The following is a 19,994-nucleotide window of genomic DNA, read 5'->3' on the forward strand; positions in this document are numbered from 1 at the left end:
AAAATCAAAAACACAGAAAAGGTGAAAATAGTCACATACACAAACATTATGTGTATATGTAAAGCCAAAATTGTAAATATGTTTGTACACACATTTTTAATTGAAATCAAAGTAAAATGAATAGTTGAAAAACGTGTTACTTTACAGAAAATGTTATGGATTTTCAATTTATTTTAGTCAGTTTGTAATACTGAACATATTTAAAAGGCAAGTAACAGAAATATTAATGTATCAAAAAACGTTTATGTTTTCATACCTTTAAGAATCCCTTCTTCAGTGTAAACTCTACATCATTTAAGAAGGTCTCCAAGTTCTTTGGTTGTTTCTGTAAAGCCGCTGAAATTAAATATTTTTTTGAATTTGATTATATGACTTTTTGTGTCATCAATAGGTATGATTTGTGTATATGAACTACATCACTAGTGTATCTTTTATCCCTATTGCTAATGTGTCTTTAATAACAATCTAGCAACTGTCATGTCCATAACTTGTGTGACTATAATGTCCGAAAGTTGTGTGACTTAACTGTCCATAACCTAAGTGACTGACAAGTCCATAAATTGTGAGACTTTAATGTCAATTATCTAAGTAACTGTCATGTCCATAACTTGTGTGACTGTCATATCCGTAAGTTGTGTGACCTAATTGTCCATAACATAAGTGACTGTCATGTCCATAAATTGCGTGACTTAAATCTTAATAATCTAATTAACTGGAATGTCTATAACTTGTGTGACTGTCATGTCCATAAGTTGTGTGACTTATTTGTCCATAACATAAGTGACTGTCATGTCCATAAATTGCGTGACTTTAATTTTATTAAACTATGAAACTTCGATGTCCATAACTTGTGTGACTGTCATGTCCATAAGTTGTGTGACTTATTTGTCCATAACATAAGTGATTCTCATGTCCATTAATTACGTGACTTTAATTTTATTAAACTATGAAACTGTCATGTCCATAACTTGTGTGACTGTCATATCCATAAGTTGTGTGACTTAATTGTCCATAACATAAGTGATTGTCATGTTTATTAATTACGTGACTTTAATTTTATTAAACTATGAAACTGTCATGTCCATAACGTGTGTGACTTTAACGTCCATAACATAAGTGACTGTCATGTCCATAAATTGTGTGAATTTAATATTAATAATCTAATTAACTGGAATGTCTATAACTTGTGTGACTGTCACGTCTTTAAGTTGTGTGACTTATTTATCCATAACATAAGTGACTGTCATGTCCATAAATTGCGTGACTTCAATTTTATCAAACTATGAAACTGTCATGTCCATAACTTGTGTGACTGTCATGTTCATAAGTTGTGTGACTTATTTGTCCATAACATACGTGACTGTCATGTCCATAAATTGTGTGACTTTGATTTTATTAATCTATGAAACTGTCATGTCCATAACGTGTGTGACTTTAACGTCCATAACATAAGTGACTGTCATGTCCATAAATGGTGTGACCTTAATATTAATAAACTAAGTAACTGACATGTCCCTAACGTGTGTGACTGTAATGTCCGTAAATTGTTCGACTTAATTGTCCCTAATCTAAATGGCTGTCATGTCCATAAATTGTGTGACTTTAACTTTATTAAACTATGTAACTGGCATGTCCATAATGTGTTTTTAACGTACATCACCTACGTGACTGTCATGTCCACAAATTGTGTGACTTTAATGTTAATAATCTAAGTAACTGTAATGACCGTAAGTTGTGTCACTGTAATGTCCGTAAGTTGTGTGACTTAATTGTCCATAACCTAAGGGACTGTCATGTCCATAAATTGTGTGACTTTAATGTTAATAATCTAAGTAACTGTAATGACCGTAAGTTGTGTCACTGTAATGTCCGTAAGTTGTTTGACTTTATTGTCCATAACCTAAGGGACTGTCATGTCCATAAATTGTGTGACATTAATGTTAATAATTTAAGTAACTGTAATGACCGTAAGTTGTGTCACTGTAATGTCCGTAAGTTGTGTTAGTTAATTGTCCATAACCTAAGTGACTGTCATGTCCATAAATTGTGTGACTTTAATTTTATGAAACTAAGTTACTGTTGTGTCTATAACTTGTGTGACTTTAACGTCCATAACCTAAGTGACTGTCATGTCCATAAATTTTGTGAGTTTAATATTAACTGAAATGTCCGTAAGTTGTGTGACGGTCATGTCTATAAATTGTGTGACTTTAATTGTATTCAACTGTCATGTCCATAACGTGTGTGACTTTAACGTCCATACCCTAAGTGACTGTCATGTCCATAAATTGTGTGACTTTAATCTCAATAATCTAAGTAACTGTCATGTCCATAACGTGTGTGACTGTACTGATCATCAAGTGAGTTATTGTTGAAATCAAGTATAAGTGTAAAATTAGATCAGACGCCATTTTATATTTTGAAAAACTTAACACGGACAATCCTAAGCCAACTCCTATATACCTCCCTTCAATCTTTGAATAATGAATAATGCTGAACGTAATTAGGTGCACTCCAAACCCGGGGGGTTAACTTCCTATATACGGTATATAGGGGTGTGCCGATTAATTTGGGTGTGTTTTTCGACTAAAATTATAGATATGGGTATGGTTTTGAGCATCTAAGTATAGATATGGGTATTGAAATCAGAAATTTGCTTGTATATAAATGCATATAAATGCATATAGATTTGAAAGTATCAGTATCAATCAGTAGCGAGAAAGATGCAGAAACTTGACTGTTTTTATCTGTTGCTTGATCGAACAAGATGATACTGTGACGTCATATATTAACATACGTCATAATTAAGTGACCAAATCGTTACATAATCTAAAAGTGCCGGGAAAAGTGCAGTTACTGAAAATGATTTATGTAAATTGTGTCGGAATTTGACGACTGTCAAAATAACCGACTTTATGCTACATGTGTACACGGAATTATACTCTGCCATGGTGACATCATGGACAATAATATATTTTTTGTAGACAATTTTGATTATGTGTGGAATCATGAAATCGTTATCACAGGCTTTGAAAGCAAATTAAGAAAACATTTAATTTCCGGTCATACTTTAGAACGCTCTTTATAATATATCAAAACAACATAAATCTTTGCATAATTCAATAAGTATACTGTATTGCTATGATAGAGATTAAAATTCTAGTATGAAATGTGACCACTTTTTCAAATTCTAGTACTGAAATGGGTCCAGTTTATCAAAATTCTTGTATTGAAATGGGTCCACTTTCTCAACGGTTTCGTATACAAATGGGTCTGCTTATTCAAAAATATTGTATCAAAATGGGTCTACTTTATCAGAGTTGGGTCACATTTCGGAAGTCTCAGCGGGACACTCCTGCCCTAAAATTTGGGAAGATACCCCCCCCCCGGGAATCCAGATAACTGCAGAAGGTTGGTGGCTCTACCCAAACGCACAAAACAAACAAACCAAATACATAACGAATAAACATTCCCACAATAAAAGTATTTCAGGGCGTTGTTCAAGAGAATGTAAAACTACCCACACTACTGGAATTTAAACAAGAGCACCGCATAACGGGTGCCAACGCTCGGCTGCGGGTGCAGTTTTGAATAAAAGATTGTCAGAATAGTTTTTTAGAGGTCACAGTGACCTTGACCTCTGACCAAGTGGCCCCAAAAAAGGATGTTGCGTTCAAAACTCCTCAAGGTGCACCTACATATGGAGTTTCAAAGTTGTAGGTGGAAGCACTTTGACTTTAGAGACAAATGTCAAGGTTTTAGCACGACGCGGACGGCAGACGGCGGACGAAGAGCTGGATATGACAATACCTCGGTATTTCTCAAACAAGAGGGCCATAATGGCCCTGTATTGCTCCACTGTTTTTTCTTTGCGAAAAAACGTGCAATGCGCATGGGTTGAAATGTACTCAAGCATGTGACTTTCTCTTTCTATCCCTCGTCCCACTGGGCGCTTAAAGTTGGAAGGGTGAGCATTTTTGTATATGGAAAAAGTTACTACCATGTTAACTAAACAGACTAAAAAGCCCAGGAATTGTTTCACATGTCCTTTCCTAATGACGTAGGTACATTTATCTCTCCAAAAGATATTGTCGTTCTTTCTATTTCACATATTTTTAGATGCTGAAGATCAAATCTACGCATTTGATTTAAGACAGATTCACAAGACCCATAGGAATCAAAATGCCTTAACCCTTTACCAAACGACACATTTTGGACTTTTCAAATTTGAAAGAGGTTGCAGACGTCAATTAAATTAAAATGGAATATGAAGGAAATGATCAGGTAGGGTAGAAATAATTGTGATAAAAGGAGAAATTGCTCATCAACCCACACATCCCTAAGACCAACAGGCCTGAGAATATTATGATAATCTAAAGAATTTTTTCTTTATATTTATAAATGTATTTAATTAAGTAATTCATTTGACTTCTAAGATCAATTCATAACTTATATTAAGAAAATTATAAAATGGTCAGAAATATATATGGATTGTTGAGCAATTGACAATCATATCCACAATTCATGAGTCAAGATTCACAAATGGAACAATAAATCATTAGTTATTAAAAAGCAGCATATACGATAGTTAAGAACATTGCACTTCATTAATTTCAACACCTTCTCTTGGATACAAAGTTGGAGTTTATCGTGCAGTATCATATATTGACTTTTCTTGAAATAATTATGTTCATGGAAGATGTGTTTTAAAAATCAATAATATATTATTAAACTGGTTTAAACACTACAAAAAAGACATGAAATTAACATGTCATCCAAAAATTTTTCATACGGATATATGGTCACTTTCAACATATTTAAATAAAACCCGACTTTTTTCAGTTTATAAGAAAAACATTCATTACACATGTTCTTACTTCAATGCCTTTCTAAGCAGTCACCATCTGACCTAAAATGGCACTAAATGACAGGGTTTCATTTCATGTTTACAAGATGTTGATGTTGTTGTTGGTCACAGCCACACGGCCGCAGTAATCTCCACTGGTAAACGTCATATGTTCAGTTTTGTGACCCCCGGGGCCGGGTCACATTTGAGCCCATGAGAATAATTTGAACAAATTTGGAAGAGGACTATTAGACATCACTGCATACCAAATTTAGTAGCCCTAGGCTCTTTAATTAAGAACAAGAAGATTTTTAAAGTTTGCACAAAATAGGCCTTATTTAAGCATATGTTCATTTTTTGACCCCCGGGGCAAGGTCAAATTTGTTCCCAGGGGCATAATTTGAACAAACTAAGTAGAGAACTATTAGATGTCACTACATACCGAATTTGGTAGAAATAGGCCCAATGGTTATGGACAAGCATATTTGTATAGTTTGCACAAAATGGGCCCAATATAAGCATATGTTCAATTTTTTGACCCCTGGGGAACGGTCAAATTTGATCCCAGGGGCTTAATTTGAACAAACTTGGTAGAGGACTATAAGATGTCATTACATACCAAATTTGGTAGCCCTATGCCATACGGTTATGGACAAGAAGATTTTTAAAGTTTGCACAAAATAAGCCTTATATAAGCAAATTTTCGATGTTTTGACCCCCCCGGGCAGGGTCAAATTTGATCCCAGGGGCATAATTTGTGCAAACTTGGTAGAGGACTATTAGATGTCACTACATTCCAAATTTTGTAGCCCTAGGCCCAATGGTTATGGACAAGAAGATTTTTAAAGTTTGCACAAAATAGGCCTTATATAAGCAAATTTTCATTTTTTTAACCCCCCGGGGCAGAGTCAAATTTGACCCCAGGGGCATTACTTGAACAAACTTGGTAGAGGACTATAAGATGTCACTACATGGCAAATTTGGTAGCCCTAGGCCCAATGGTTATGGACAAGAAGATTTATAAAGTTTGCACAAAATAGGCCTTATATAAGCAAATTTTCTATTTTTTAACCTCCCAGGGCAGGGTCAAATTTGACCCCAGGGGCATAATTTGAACAAACTTGGTAGAGGACAATAAGACGTCACTACATACCAAATTTGGTAGCCCTACGCCATACGGTTATTAACAGAAAGATTTTTAAAGTTTGCACAAATAGGCCTTATATAAGCAAATTTTCAATATTTTGACCCCCCGGGGCAGGGTAAAATTTAACCCCAGGGGCATAATTTGAACAAACTTGGTAGAGAACTATAAGATGTCACTACATAGCAAATTTGGTAGCCCTAGGCCGAATGGTTACGGACAAGAAGATTGTTAAAGTTTGCACAAAAAAGGCCTTATATAAGCAAATTTTCAATTTTTTGACCCCCGGGGCAGGGTCAAATTTGACCCCAGGGGCATAATTTGAACAAACTTTGTAGAGGACTATAAGATGTCACTACATAGCAAATTTTGTAGCCCTAGGATCAATGGTTATGGACAAGAAGATTTTTAAAGTTTGCACAAAATAGGCCTTATATCAGCAAATTTTCAATTGTTTAACCCCCCGGGGAGGGTCAAATTTGACCCCAGGGGCATAGTTTGAACAAACTTGGTAGAGGACTATCAGATGTCACTACATAGCAAATTTGGTAGCCCTAGGCCCAATGGTTATGGACAAGAAGAGTTTTAAAGTTTGCACAAACTAGGCCTTATATAAGCAAATTTTCATTTTTTTAACCTCCCGGGGCAGGGTTAAATTTGACACCAGGGGCATAATTTGAACAAACTTGGTAGAGGACTATAAGATGTTACTACATACCAAATTTGGTTGCCCTACGCCATACGGTTATGGACAAGAAGATTTTTAAAGTTTGCACAAAATAGGCTTTATATAAGCAAATTTTCAATTTTTTGACCCCCCGGGGCAGGGTCAAATTTGACCCCAGGGACATAATTTGAACAAACTTGGTAGAGGACTATAAGATGTCACTGCATACCAAATTTGGTAGCCCTAGGCCCAATTGTTATGGACATGAAGATTTATAAAGTTTGCACAAAAAAGGCCTTATATAAGCAAATTTTCAATTTTTTTACTCCCCCCGGGGCAGGGTCAAGGGCATATGACCCCATGGGCATAATTTTAAACAAATTTGAAAGAGGTTCACCACAGGAACATTCCTGAGAAATTTCATCAGAATTGGACAAGTAGTTTAGGAGAAGAAGATGTTTAAAGAAAAAGTTAACGCACGCACGCACGGACGCACACATGACGGACACAGGACCATGACATAAGCCCCGCTGGCCTTTGGCCAGTGGAGCTAAAAACAGCCGAGCTAAACATCAGCTCAATATCAGTAGTTTGAAAGACCAGCATTGAATATTCTAATAAAAGTTAAACATTTTATAAACACAATAACTATAATATTTTCTCTTCTAGTATTTTCATTGGCCTACCATCAAGGCTGTAAAATTGGCTGAAAAAAGCCCTGCATTTACCTCAGAATTATTTACAAACAAAATGTACATGCAAGTATCTTATGTGTTTGTGTTGAATGGAAAATTTATATTTACATGTATATTTATTTAAGTAAAAACTTTCAACTGCAAATTATATAGTAGCAATGCACCAGGTACTCACATAAAAACAAAATGAACACTGTCATAGAAAACTAAACAGTTCTGTTCCTCTTGTTTTATAAACTCATAATTTTTTAATAGTTAATCTGGTGACAAACTTTACCCAGATTTAAACTGAACCTAGATATCATTACACGGCCCTAATTACATTTCAATTCGACCGGGCCCTAATGTAGGGGAATTTAACATTGTTTTGAAGAAAAAGGGGAAATTGATTTAGCTTTATGTTCAAATAATGTTGTTCAAATAAAAGATATCCAACTTCAAATTTTTAGCAAACTTTAAAATCGTCAATGCATCTTTAAAAGAAAATAAGAATATCCTATATGTTTCACTGAAAACAGTGTAATGATAAAAGTTTTTGCTAGAGCAATACACATTTATTTGCTCGTAAGACGTAAAACTTAAACATGTAGTCAGCCAACACATGGTTTCCCTGGAAAAGCCGCATTTTAAGATACACTGGTAATGGTTACAATTGACAGGTAGCTAGTTTCTTCGGCACCTGGTTACTTCGGCATCGTAATTTAAGGCCACTTTGACACACGGGTTTGACCAGTTCGGCATTTACAGTTTGCCTTATCTAATTAAAATATTATTATGGTGGCTGCCACCCCAAAACACCGCTTTACTTTCTTTCCATATAAGATATTTTGCTGCAGCAAAGTTGTTTACAAACAAAACGGCGGCGTCTTTTCACGTTGCTAACGACGAGCAGGTGCGCGTGAAAAAACAGCGAAATTATTAACAACTATTGAAAGCAATGTGCGTTTACTCTTTTAAAATGAGTTGTTCTTATGGCATATTTGATGTAAAAACAATTGGACAAAATTTAAATATTGCATTTTCCGATAACTGTGTGGCCAATTAAACAGATTTCAAAAAGTACCTTATTTATTCCTGTTTTCATGGCTTAAACTTGGTGCCATAAGTTATTCACAAACAGAAAAAAACATCTAAACAGATTAAAGTTATAGAAAAAAAATACGGTACTTACCTCACATATGTTCTATAAAATATAAATCCGTTATCCGTAATGTTGGTTTCTGCGACGTTTAAAACAGTCCCACTACACACAAAAGCCACATGTCCATCACGCGGGAGAACGCTGGTACACGCGCATGCGTCGATTAGAAAGCCTGGTGTTCATTGGCTCGGTTTTTTTTATAAACAGGCTTCTGATTGCCTCAAATATAGACGCTCAAACTTTCACGGACACTTGCACAAATAAAAGTTACGGTCTCGTCCATCGCATAGACAGTTTTACATGGACATCCTTTGGACACACTTTGGACAAAAACGTTGTGCGACTTCTCCAGATAGGTTTAAAGTTGCACAAGACACATTTTGACGAACTTTGGGCAAATGAATTGTGCGACTAGTCGCACAATGAAATTAAGACACACAATGTAGATATGGGCATAAAAAAATTGCACAATGTATCATTCGTGAGAACGGACAGACTGACTGACGGACAGACAGAAGGACGGACAAACAGACTGTTAAAAAACTATATGCCACTCTTCGGGGTCTTAAAAAGTCCATATGATAAACAACACCAAAAAAAATCAAATAATGTTAACATAACTGTAACTGTGGGCTGCATAAGTAATTCAGATTTATGTATTCAAACATAAAACCACAGAACCAAAGAAAGGATTCTAATTTTTATCATTTGTTTCAGCTCTCAAATAAACTTTATTTTCACCATGGTCCATGAAGTAGCATAAACTCCATTCTTGAGATTCAAGTGTTACATTATGACTGCTAAATATAGGAGATATCTATTGTAAAACACTTTTATTTCAAATCATTAACCAATGTCACCATTGTTGCTGGTTTCATTAGGTCGCGAAAATATATGACAATATGAAAATAACACTTGACTTGAAGAACACGTTATCCTCCTTCCAAACAAGATTTGTATTTATTGAAATATCAACTGTTCGCCCTTATTCATGATTAATTTCATCATGATTGAGGACAGACAATGTTTAAAAGTGCAGAAATCAAATCCAAAAAATATTATGGTGGACGAACCAGTTATCGAACACCTAAGAAATTACGTTCACTTACCTTAAAATTAAAACACTTAAAATGACAAAAACATTTTGTTTAAACAAATGACTAACAGTTCAATCATTGAATGATTTATCTGCAAAGTTTTCCAGCAAACTACCTTCAAGAATTCATGACAATGTTTCCCTGATTATTGTCACCTCTAGCAGACAAAACAAAATGGCGGCCGATGTAAACATGACCTATTACCCGACACTTCATAAATACTACTCCAGTATATACAAAGTCAAATGACTATCACGTGACCCGGACTCGCCGAAAAAATCTGCGTCTGCTGCAATCAAAATTGCAAACGGAAATGCTTTTTGGTGTGTAAATGCACGTTTTGATAAATGCATTTAAAAAGTAATAGCAAAAACACACAAAACGGTGTTAATTACAATAAATGCATTCCTTTAATCTGTTTTCGGCGCATTTGTTTCAAGCTAAGTAGGCAAGTAGGTCATGGACTTCATGTGCGACCATTTGTTTATCAATGTGACGTCATGCGCACTTTTGCGCATGTGCATACAGAACTAAAACAAAACGTCCGATAATAGGTGCTGTTCGATAATAGGTACTTACACGACGATAAGTTTTAACTTTATCCAGGCTGTAGATTTACCATGTTATGAAACAAAATGAGACCGCACTCAAAAATATGCTTATTTTTTATAGTTATTATGAATAAAAATCACTGTGTTGTCACAAACTGATTCCCAAAGAATTCAGAATGTTAAACTGCTGATTTTGATTTCAACTGAGTGTGTTTGTGTCCAACCAAGCGTGAAACAGATGCGGTTACGTTACAGACAATTTTTCACAGGATGTCACTCTCATGTGGAATAGAGGGGCAGTTAGAAATCTGATACAAATAAATGACCCTGGGGACGTGTTTATACTGATGATTTTATATGCTCCAGTTATGTACAAGTCCAGATTTTTTGCTATCAAGATAAGCACAGACTGCAATTATAGTGTCAGTTATGAAATTCGCCATTTTGAATAAATTGTCGCCAGTTGCGACAAATGGGATCGTCAGCAAAACCCCTGGACTCACAAACTTAGATATATCATTTTATAAATTATTTAATTATTTTAGCAGAGTAAAATAAGAGTTCTTGACCTCGTTCCAAAGAAATAGCCTAAACAATGTTTAAAATCTGCACATTTCCTTCACCAGGCGGCTATGTTTGTCAATGTTTTGATCGTAAAATGTTGTAAGAGTAGTTTCCCTTGGAGGCCCGTCTCGAATTTGTATTTTGCTCTATGTACTTTGCATTACAATACGATTAAAGTATGCTGTATATGCGGAAAATTTTACCCCCAAATGATGACACGAGACCATACGTTAAGACCGGCCTATCGCGATAAAGGTTCCCCCTACGTCAATTTGAGATTTTGTCACAAAACAACTGTCATCAGAAGGGGTGACAGCCTGTTATGCCCCCACTGTGAATAGAATTTTATTAAGCTATTTTCCATTAGTAAATACACTTAATCTAGACCTCTGAATACAGTTATCACAGTTCATCTTTCGTTGCTATGAAGACCAGTTTTGTTTAAACCATTATTTTCAATACAGTTTATTCACGAAATTTATCTAAAACACCTATTTAATACAAATAAACACATATTCACAAAAACATATATCGACTATTATAAACACATCCCAGGGCCTTGCTGTGACGTCATCAAAATCGGTGCACGATCTTATAGGGTAATTCTGTGTGACGCAGACTACCATATACATGAATGTTTAAAGGTACGTAATTCCATTATTATTACCGTCAACCAACTTATTTCACTCGTTATTTGTTAAACAAAAGATAAATCATAAAGTATATATCAAGCTTAGTTATTGTCTAATGATTTTTCATGAAAGGTATGCCATTGAAATTTAAGGTGCACGAACTTATAGGTTTAGAGGCTACGATAAATTAACGAAATTGGATTTATCTCGCAGAAGACACCCACGCAAATTAATAGTTGCATTTTTTAGCAACTGACTTTCTATAAACACTTCTTATATTACAACTCCTTTCACACTTCACTGTTCTTGAAACACATTAGGAATAATTCCATAAATAAATAAAAAATATAAGGTCACAGTCCATACGTCAGCATCTTTATTGACAGTTATACACATTCGGTACCCCTCGCAGATTATCATAATCGGACTCGGGAGAAATACGGGTTGAAAGTAGTCCGCCCACGTGATACCATTCTAAGAATGTTACAACAACAAAACCAATACAATGATGACGTCAAAATGTGATCTTTGTGTAAATAGCCACAGAGATGTTTATTTATTTAAGTCATTATTTAATATCAGCGTATATGCGCCAACTGTTGGTCGAAAATATCAAACTTTCGTGCATTTAAACGGTATACACATGATTTAAAAAAATCTGTCCATTACTTGTACATTCTTTAGACGTAATATAATGCTGATCATGTAGTTATCCAGGTCATTTGCAGTGACGTACCATGTCAAGATGTAGAAAGCTGACCGGCAACAGAAATGACTGGTTATTCGAGCAGTCTTGCCAGCTCCTTTTGATAATATCTGTGCCCTCCCACCCCCCCCCTAGCTGAAATAATTCACGTTCAGAATAAAGCAGAGAGTCTACCAAAGCAAAAATCATCAAAAGACTCTATGGTGGCAATTTATATTAACTACCTCCCCTCACCCAACCTCCCCAAGCACCATTGCTATAAATCAATAACAGTTGATTGAATTTAATTTTAATATGGGGCCAGTCGGTTGATAATATGCAGGGGGTCCACCAATAAAGTGATTTTAGATTAAATACTTTAAAATGTAAAGATCTTGTATGTTTTATTGCAGCTAGATGTTGAACCACAATTTGTGTTTACATTTACAATTCGGCATGTCATTTGAGAACATGCTACGTTGATGCACTAAATACTGATAGCTTGTATTTATTTATGACAGGAGTATTCTTTGGCTTTTACATATATTAAGTACGCTTTTTACCCTTGTCAACTGATCATTGGTTATTATATACGTCATGAACCCCTGGTTAGTACATTCGAATATCATCCAGTTTACAAATAACAGAAATCCAACAATTACTTTGTGGTTTTCCCTGGCTTGTATGCAAAGAGATCATTGAACGCTGTAAACTAACATGATACCCATGTTTTATTGATTTTAGAGTGCCATTCTTATGATACAACAGCATTGGTATAACATATATACTTGATTTTTTGTCTTGTCCATTCAGATCTGTGGAAAAAAAGCTGGAAAATGTTAAAAAGAGAGCAGTTACTCCACTTAAGGGAACTCCAAAACGTAGACGGATGTCAATAGCTGAAAACCTTATCTGCAGCACAGAAAAGTTAAAGTCGGCCACGTAGACGACACCAAAGAGAATACCGGTTTTTGAAAATTTGGTGTCCAGTATAGAAAAGCTGAAATTAGGTATGTATGTTTAAGCGATTTAGATGTCTTAATTTGGATCTTTAATTTACTGATAATCATATTTTTAGGTGTCACGGATTTTCTCAGGCCTTTTAAGCAAAATTTTTACCCATCACCCTTATTCTACATTTTGTCATATTTTGGGCCTTATCTGAATCTTATCTGGTCCCCTGCCTCTTTTACTGCGGAAAAGAAGGTCAGGTAAACTTCAGATATGGCGGCGGCCTGTGGATTATCAAATGTGAACAAATTTTACAAAATAAAAGATCGAGTTCGGGTAATGGTTTAAATAAATCAAGAATACACAAATATATATGTTATCTGTATTTGTTTTAATGTTTTATCAAATTCGATAGATAAATCATGATTTGAGTAATGACCATACGTTCGGTCCGACGTTTACGTTTACGTTGCGATTTCGGATATTTTGCAAAATGCTGACTTGTGTTTGCTTTATGTTACACACTGGATACTGGTTAATTACTTGTGCTGCTTTATTCTCTCTTTTTTTTTTAATATTGCCATTGTTAATCATGTTTATCGCAAAATTATCCATTGATATTAACATTTTATCCAAAATAAATCTTAAAGTTTGATGCTTTCTCTAGGAGGTTGTTGTACTGATAAATTGCAGTGATAGAAAATGTCAGTTGCATAACAAAACAAATGCATTGTTTGTGCACATGAAATGAGTGAAGTTACAGGGACGGATCCAGGATTTTTTCAATGTGAATCCTGCACACTTTTTTTTGTACCCGATTAAATATTCAAATATTAGTTTAACTAATCCGACATAGTTTGTCGAGGAATTATGGGGGCATATGCCACTTCAGCCCCCTCAGGATCTGCCCTAGATATAATATTTATTCACTGTGAGTATGTCCAAAATCAAGCCACAATGAGTTGGATGCAATCCAATGATACCCCTGCCTATGAGCAAATAATACTCCATGATAATGTTGTTATCCAAAATAAAAAAGAACATGGAGGGGGACTAGAAACCCTGGGCATGTTTTGGGGGAAAAAATTATCAAGTACTTTGAAAGCATTAATTAATATTTGTTGTGGTATAATGAGCCGCATTAAGGTAGCATTTGTATGTGTCCAAAGGGAGCTTAAGCCTTTGAGACCAGCTATTTTAAATGGTTTGGTTCAGGTAGCATGCCAATATCAAATAAGTAGGGAATATGTCGACTGTCAGGTTTACTTATTTTATTTTTATATTGAACTATATTTATAATAGACATCCTCCTTTAAGTCCTTACAATTAACACTTTGTTTCCATGAAAGGATGCACTTTTTCATTAATAAGACACCATTCTTTCATTAGTTTTTTTTTGCTATTCACCTAAAATTTATTTTCAAAAAAAAATTCATTAAATCTCTAAAATCTTCAATTTGGCCTTAATTTTTTTAATCTTAAATTAAGAAGCTTTTACCATACGTCTCATTTGACATATATATCTTAAATTGTAACTACAATTTTGTCGACCTGGAAAAATGATGAGTGCGTGAAAAATAAATGTGCTTGGAAAAATTCTTGGGGAAATCACTGTCATGTGGAACCTTTAAATTAACATAAATGATAATGTATTAAAATTATTTTAGAAAAATAATCCTTAAAGCTTATGAATTAAAATGAAAATATCAATGTAAGTAACTATTATAGATGTTTTAAATCAAGGATGCTGGGATGACACTGCGGGTGCTCAACCTAGGAAGCAATTGTTTCATGATCATGCATATTCACATTCAAGTATGTACATTCCGTTTGAATTTTAATAAAAGTTGTTGACATTTACAAGTTCTTGTTGAAAATTTCAATTTTTGTTAGCTGGATAAGTTTGGAACACATCACATGCCAAGTACATATGTAAATCAATCAAATAAATGATTTGGAATAGTTAGATGGATACAAATTCTATAAAATGAAAAACAACATAATTATTATGTAAGAACATTTACTAATTAATCACTTATGTTAATGTGTTTCAAATTTGTCCAAGTGTCAAAGATGTAGATAGTGCTAGATAACTGAATGGAGTATTAAACAGCAAAAAAAATTGATATTCACATTGTCTGTACAAGTTTATTTTGAAAAAAAAATCAACATGATTTAATTTGGTTATAATAACTCTGCAAAAAGATTATCTGTTCTGTAGCTGGTACATTTCTCACATATATAAAGATGCAGGCTCTTTAATAAAATATTAATTGGTATTATGACCCCTGCAACAGAACAGTAAGTATAACAGAATGTACTTTTTACCATTAAAGTAATTAAATTATGCTGGAAAAAAACAGTTTCATTGGGGAAAAAAATGACTTCCATATTCGTTCAAAAAACATGCATTTGATGGCCATGATACCATTGCTTATGAAGGGCTTGAATCATTGTTTACTGTTAACATTCCCAATGTTTTACCCCTAGTGCATCAACATTTTTTACAGGTGCAACATTGACAAAAAAAGATTTTATTCCTTTTATCTAATAATTGATGGGGAAAAGTTGGCAAATGCTTGGGGATGTCATGACTGCAGTTGTGTTAGAAAACAAAGTGAACACAAGCAGTCACTCTTAAATGCAATAAATAAGTATTCTTATTTTTTTTATGAGTATATATAAGGATAAGATGATGATGCACGCCAAATGGCATTTTAAACCATCTGTTAATAATGGAGTTTTGGCCCTTTTTATCTTGAAAAAATGCTTTTTTGAGTGTCAAATATAACACTTTTGTGTCCAGCAGTATATTGGCGGGGGGATATCAATTCAACGAATTTGCTTGTTTATTTATGTATGTGTCCTTTTTTACTTCAGTGTGAAAGCCCAGAAAGAATTGAGCTAATAGTTGAAGGACAGAGAGTCAGCCTCCCTGTAGAAAATGGAAAAGTTTCACTTATATTTCAGCAGCAAACTGGACAAACAAGAATCGAAATACCAACAAAAGTGTTAGAAGAAAAGGAGACCATACAAATTCCAGTTGGAAACTTGTTAATTAATGAACTTGTTAATTAATGTAAAACTTGTGAAGCCAGATGACTTAAAGAATTATGTTATGAACCTTCTGCAGCACTACTTCATCATTTTGAACTTGAAAGATGCTGTGAAAGAAGGAGATGTCTTCAGGATTAACAACTGCCTCAAGATGATGATCCCTTCTTCTATAATCACTCCCCACTATCCAAGTACATGGTCGAGTGTTTAGATTATATATTAAAAACCGAAGTTATGTTGCCACCAAAACTTGCAATTCAGGTCCGAGCAGCAGCATGTGTTAATCCAAAAGAAGCAAAAGCAAAAAACAAGGCTGCATATATGCAAAAGGAAAATCAAGTGAAGGAGATGAAAGAACTAATTAAAGGTCTTGGTTCTAACAAAAACGAACACTCAATTGAAACCATTTTAAAAGCTTATCCAGTTGTTAATGATATTGTCTCACATATTGATTTACAAATCAGTTACAAGGAAGTGAAGTCTTCACACAAGAGTAGAAGTGAAAATGAGGATTTGAGCTGCATGTTGAAACATCTGAGAAATTTGAAGCCATTTTGTCAAGTAAGTGGACGGACTTTGGATGGCTATTTTTCCATTAAAACAAGTGCATTTAAAGAACTGTTGCCACATAAAGCTTTGCTCAAAGAAAAAGTAATGCATACCATAAATTGTATGAAGCGTGGTATACCTATGCCTGCGGATGAAAATGAAGAAAATGTAGAGGACATTGTTGATCCACAGTGACATTAAATAAGGGAGTATACCACTATAATTATACTCATGAACTGGAATGATCTTGTTAAAAGAAACACTTATGAATTCACGAAAACAGTCTTAATGAAAACAAAGCCATGAACAGTTTTATTTGGTTTATTTACTTATTACACAATTGTTAAAAGGGGAAATGGAATATTGTTTTTCTATTTACTATAACAAACAACACACATAACGCTGCTCTTAACCTGTATACATTGTATTTATCAATTAAGTTGAGTGTTAAGGTCTTCGAACATTCTCCACACCGTTGATGGATATAGCCTATTTCCATCAACAGACTAAATAGACAGTTTTAAATAGTATTAATTAATAATGTATACTTCCAGAGCTAGAATTACATATTTAAGACTATTACATTTTGAATTCTCAATACCATTTAGCTTAAAATATGTCAATATCAATGCCAAGTGTTACCGATTTGCGATACATGCATAATTATTACCAAAAACAATTCAACAAATTTATACTTTAATTCCAGTAACAATGGAATTATAAATGGATGCATAATTACAATTCTTTTCATAACTCGTCTCATCTATGGTTTTTATCATGAAACTGATAGTCATACTAATCATAACTTATGACATGCATACATATACCTGTTGCTATACATATCTTCCCTAATTTTCTTATTAAGAGTACTCGATTCCTTGAATCCATACATATACACATTCGAACTTTACATCCCTATAAGTACTTGACTGTTTTGTGAAATCAAGTATCTAATTTCAACTATTATTGTACATGTATATGACAATTAAGCACCTTGACAACTGAATACAAATCCATTTTATAATCAATGATGTATAATATTAATAACAAGGACAAATATCAATTCACATGAATTGCAAAAATATCAATTTACTTGAATTGCAGACTACCTTGTCTATTAATCATTCAACCTTTTTAAAACAATATTGAATATTGTTTGACATAAGCCGAACCTAACTACAATGAGTCGGGTGGCGCCCGATGATACCCCTGCCACAGAGCAGCTAATACGAGTTATAACTCGGGGGACAAGGTGCCTGAGCTACTTTCAGCGATACAGGGATATTGAAGCATAATTCCCTATATGCCAAAACAATGTTAGTAATTTTATTAATGATGCCAGTATAATTTTCACGAGAACATCTCAGGAACAATCTGAAGATCAGTGTTGGAACAAGAAACAAGAACACTGTAAATTAAATTTTGTATGTAAATAATTGCTGTACTTTGTTGCTAATGTCATTTTATTCTAATGTTTATGAACACTGCCTGTTTGTTTATATTGATCTTTTTATTATTCATGATCATAATGTTGTGTTCAAACTGGTTGGGTACTAGTAAAAATAAAATAAAAAATTATTGTTTATAGAAGGAAATGGATAATGAAAAAAAATCATTAGACAACTCTATTTTAACTATATCTTTAGTTCTTTCCATATATCATTGTTACATGAAGCTAGATATGCATTCATCTTGTTTTATAATTCAAATAGAAAATTGACTTTACAATTTTGCTTACTTATTACTTGACTTTATTTCAAAATAAGCACTAGTTAAGATGTTTTTACCATTAATTAAAAGGAGAATTTGTGAAAAATCAGATGAAAAGGGATTATGCACATTAAATAATTATAATTAAGTTAGTTTCAACATGTTTTATAAAGGGAGGTAAATATGGTGAACTTCTATGTTTGTATAGTTGAGTTATCTTTCTTGAATAATTACTTGTTGAGTAAGTGATATGCATTTTTCAGATGTCAGTTGTCTGTGTTCGGCTTCTCCCATTTGAAGTTTAAAAATCCGAGTGTCACTTGTGTTCGGAGGCACAGCACTTTAAATGAACACACATTTTTAAGACTTTTTTTGTCTTTATCAGGTGTAAATGAACAAACATTTTTAAGACTTGTTTTGTCATAATCAAAATAAAATGTACACACATTCTATAGACTTGTTTTGTCTTTGTCAGATGTAAATGGACACACATTTTTAAGACTTGTTTTGTCTTTATCAGATGTAAATGAACACACATGTTATAGACTTGTTTTGTCTTTTATCAGATGTAAAATTAAACACATTTTTAAGACTTGTTTTGTCTTTATCAGATGTAAATGAACACACATTTTTAAGACTTGTTTTGTCTTTATTAGATGTAAATGAACACACTTTTAAGACTTGTTTTGTCTTTATCAGATGTAAATGTTCACACATTTTAAAGACTTGTTTTGTCTTTATTAGATGTAAATGAACACACATTTTTAAGACTTGATTAAAAATAACAATAAATTTTATAACTTCATTTACCAGCACTTTAATAAAACAGGTCATAGCGTAACAAATATTTCAATTCAACCTGTGGAGCAACTTATTTTTAATAATAGTACTTCAAGTCAGTGCCAATTAAAAGAAAGGTGTCTGTCAGAATTTGAATGGATTAAACGTTTGCAATCAGCTTACCCACTTGGATTAAATGATAATATTCTAAATGTTGGAACAATTTCTAAAAATAAATCGATTAATTCATTTTCTCTGTTTAGTAAACGTCTAAGAAATAAACGTTCACATGGCATTAGGAAAAATGGTAACTTAAGGCGTAAATTTAAACGTCTGCTTTCTTTAAATGATTGCTACACAGTATTACAAAATGGGGGTAAACATAAATTACTAAGTGCACTTTGCTCTCTTTCTGTTTCTTCGTTGGCGCATATTGATAAGGAATGTAAACTTATTTTACTTCAATCTGACCCTCTATATGAATGTGCTTGTATTATTGAATCTTTCACTCACTACTATCTTAAACCTTTTATTGAAAATGTACTTAACAAAACTAGAAATCGTATCAAAATTGAGTTTTGTAACAAAGGTCTTGATTTAATTGACCTTCCTAAAATATTCAATGATAAAAATGTACGTCGGTTGATTCACCCTTATTTCCGCAATACGGAATCACCACTTATTTGCTACAAATATAGTAAACCTGTAAGAAGTATCGTTTTTAATTATAATTCTATTTCCACAGATATAAATGTAATAAGAAATTGTCCTACATTATGTGACTGTACTAGTTCTAAATATATATATGGTCCAGTTGGACATGTAATTACTGGGGACCTTAATTTCATTCAAAATACAAACCTTAGAAATTTGCTACGCAGAGGCCCTAAGTACAGACTGCCTATTCCTGTTGATTTTGATGACT

At 33.7% G+C, this 19,994-nt stretch overlaps 1 long non-coding RNA gene across 1 annotated transcript; it reads left to right on the forward strand.

The window, feature by feature from the left end:
* The first annotated feature begins 11,310 nt into the window (after nt 1–11,310).
* On the forward strand, nt 11,311–17,062 carry LOC127864875 (uncharacterized). The gene is made up of 3 exons (XR_008042334.1): nt 11,311–11,349; nt 12,836–13,032; nt 15,854–17,062. It is a non-coding gene; the product is annotated as an uncharacterized LOC127864875 (long non-coding RNA).
* The last annotated feature ends 2,932 nt before the right edge of the window (nt 17,063–19,994 follow it).

This window comes from Dreissena polymorpha, chromosome 1, assembly GCF_020536995.1.
Source record: "Dreissena polymorpha isolate Duluth1 chromosome 1, UMN_Dpol_1.0, whole genome shotgun sequence".
Taxonomy (NCBI): Eukaryota; Metazoa; Mollusca; class Bivalvia; order Myida; family Dreissenidae; genus Dreissena; species Dreissena polymorpha.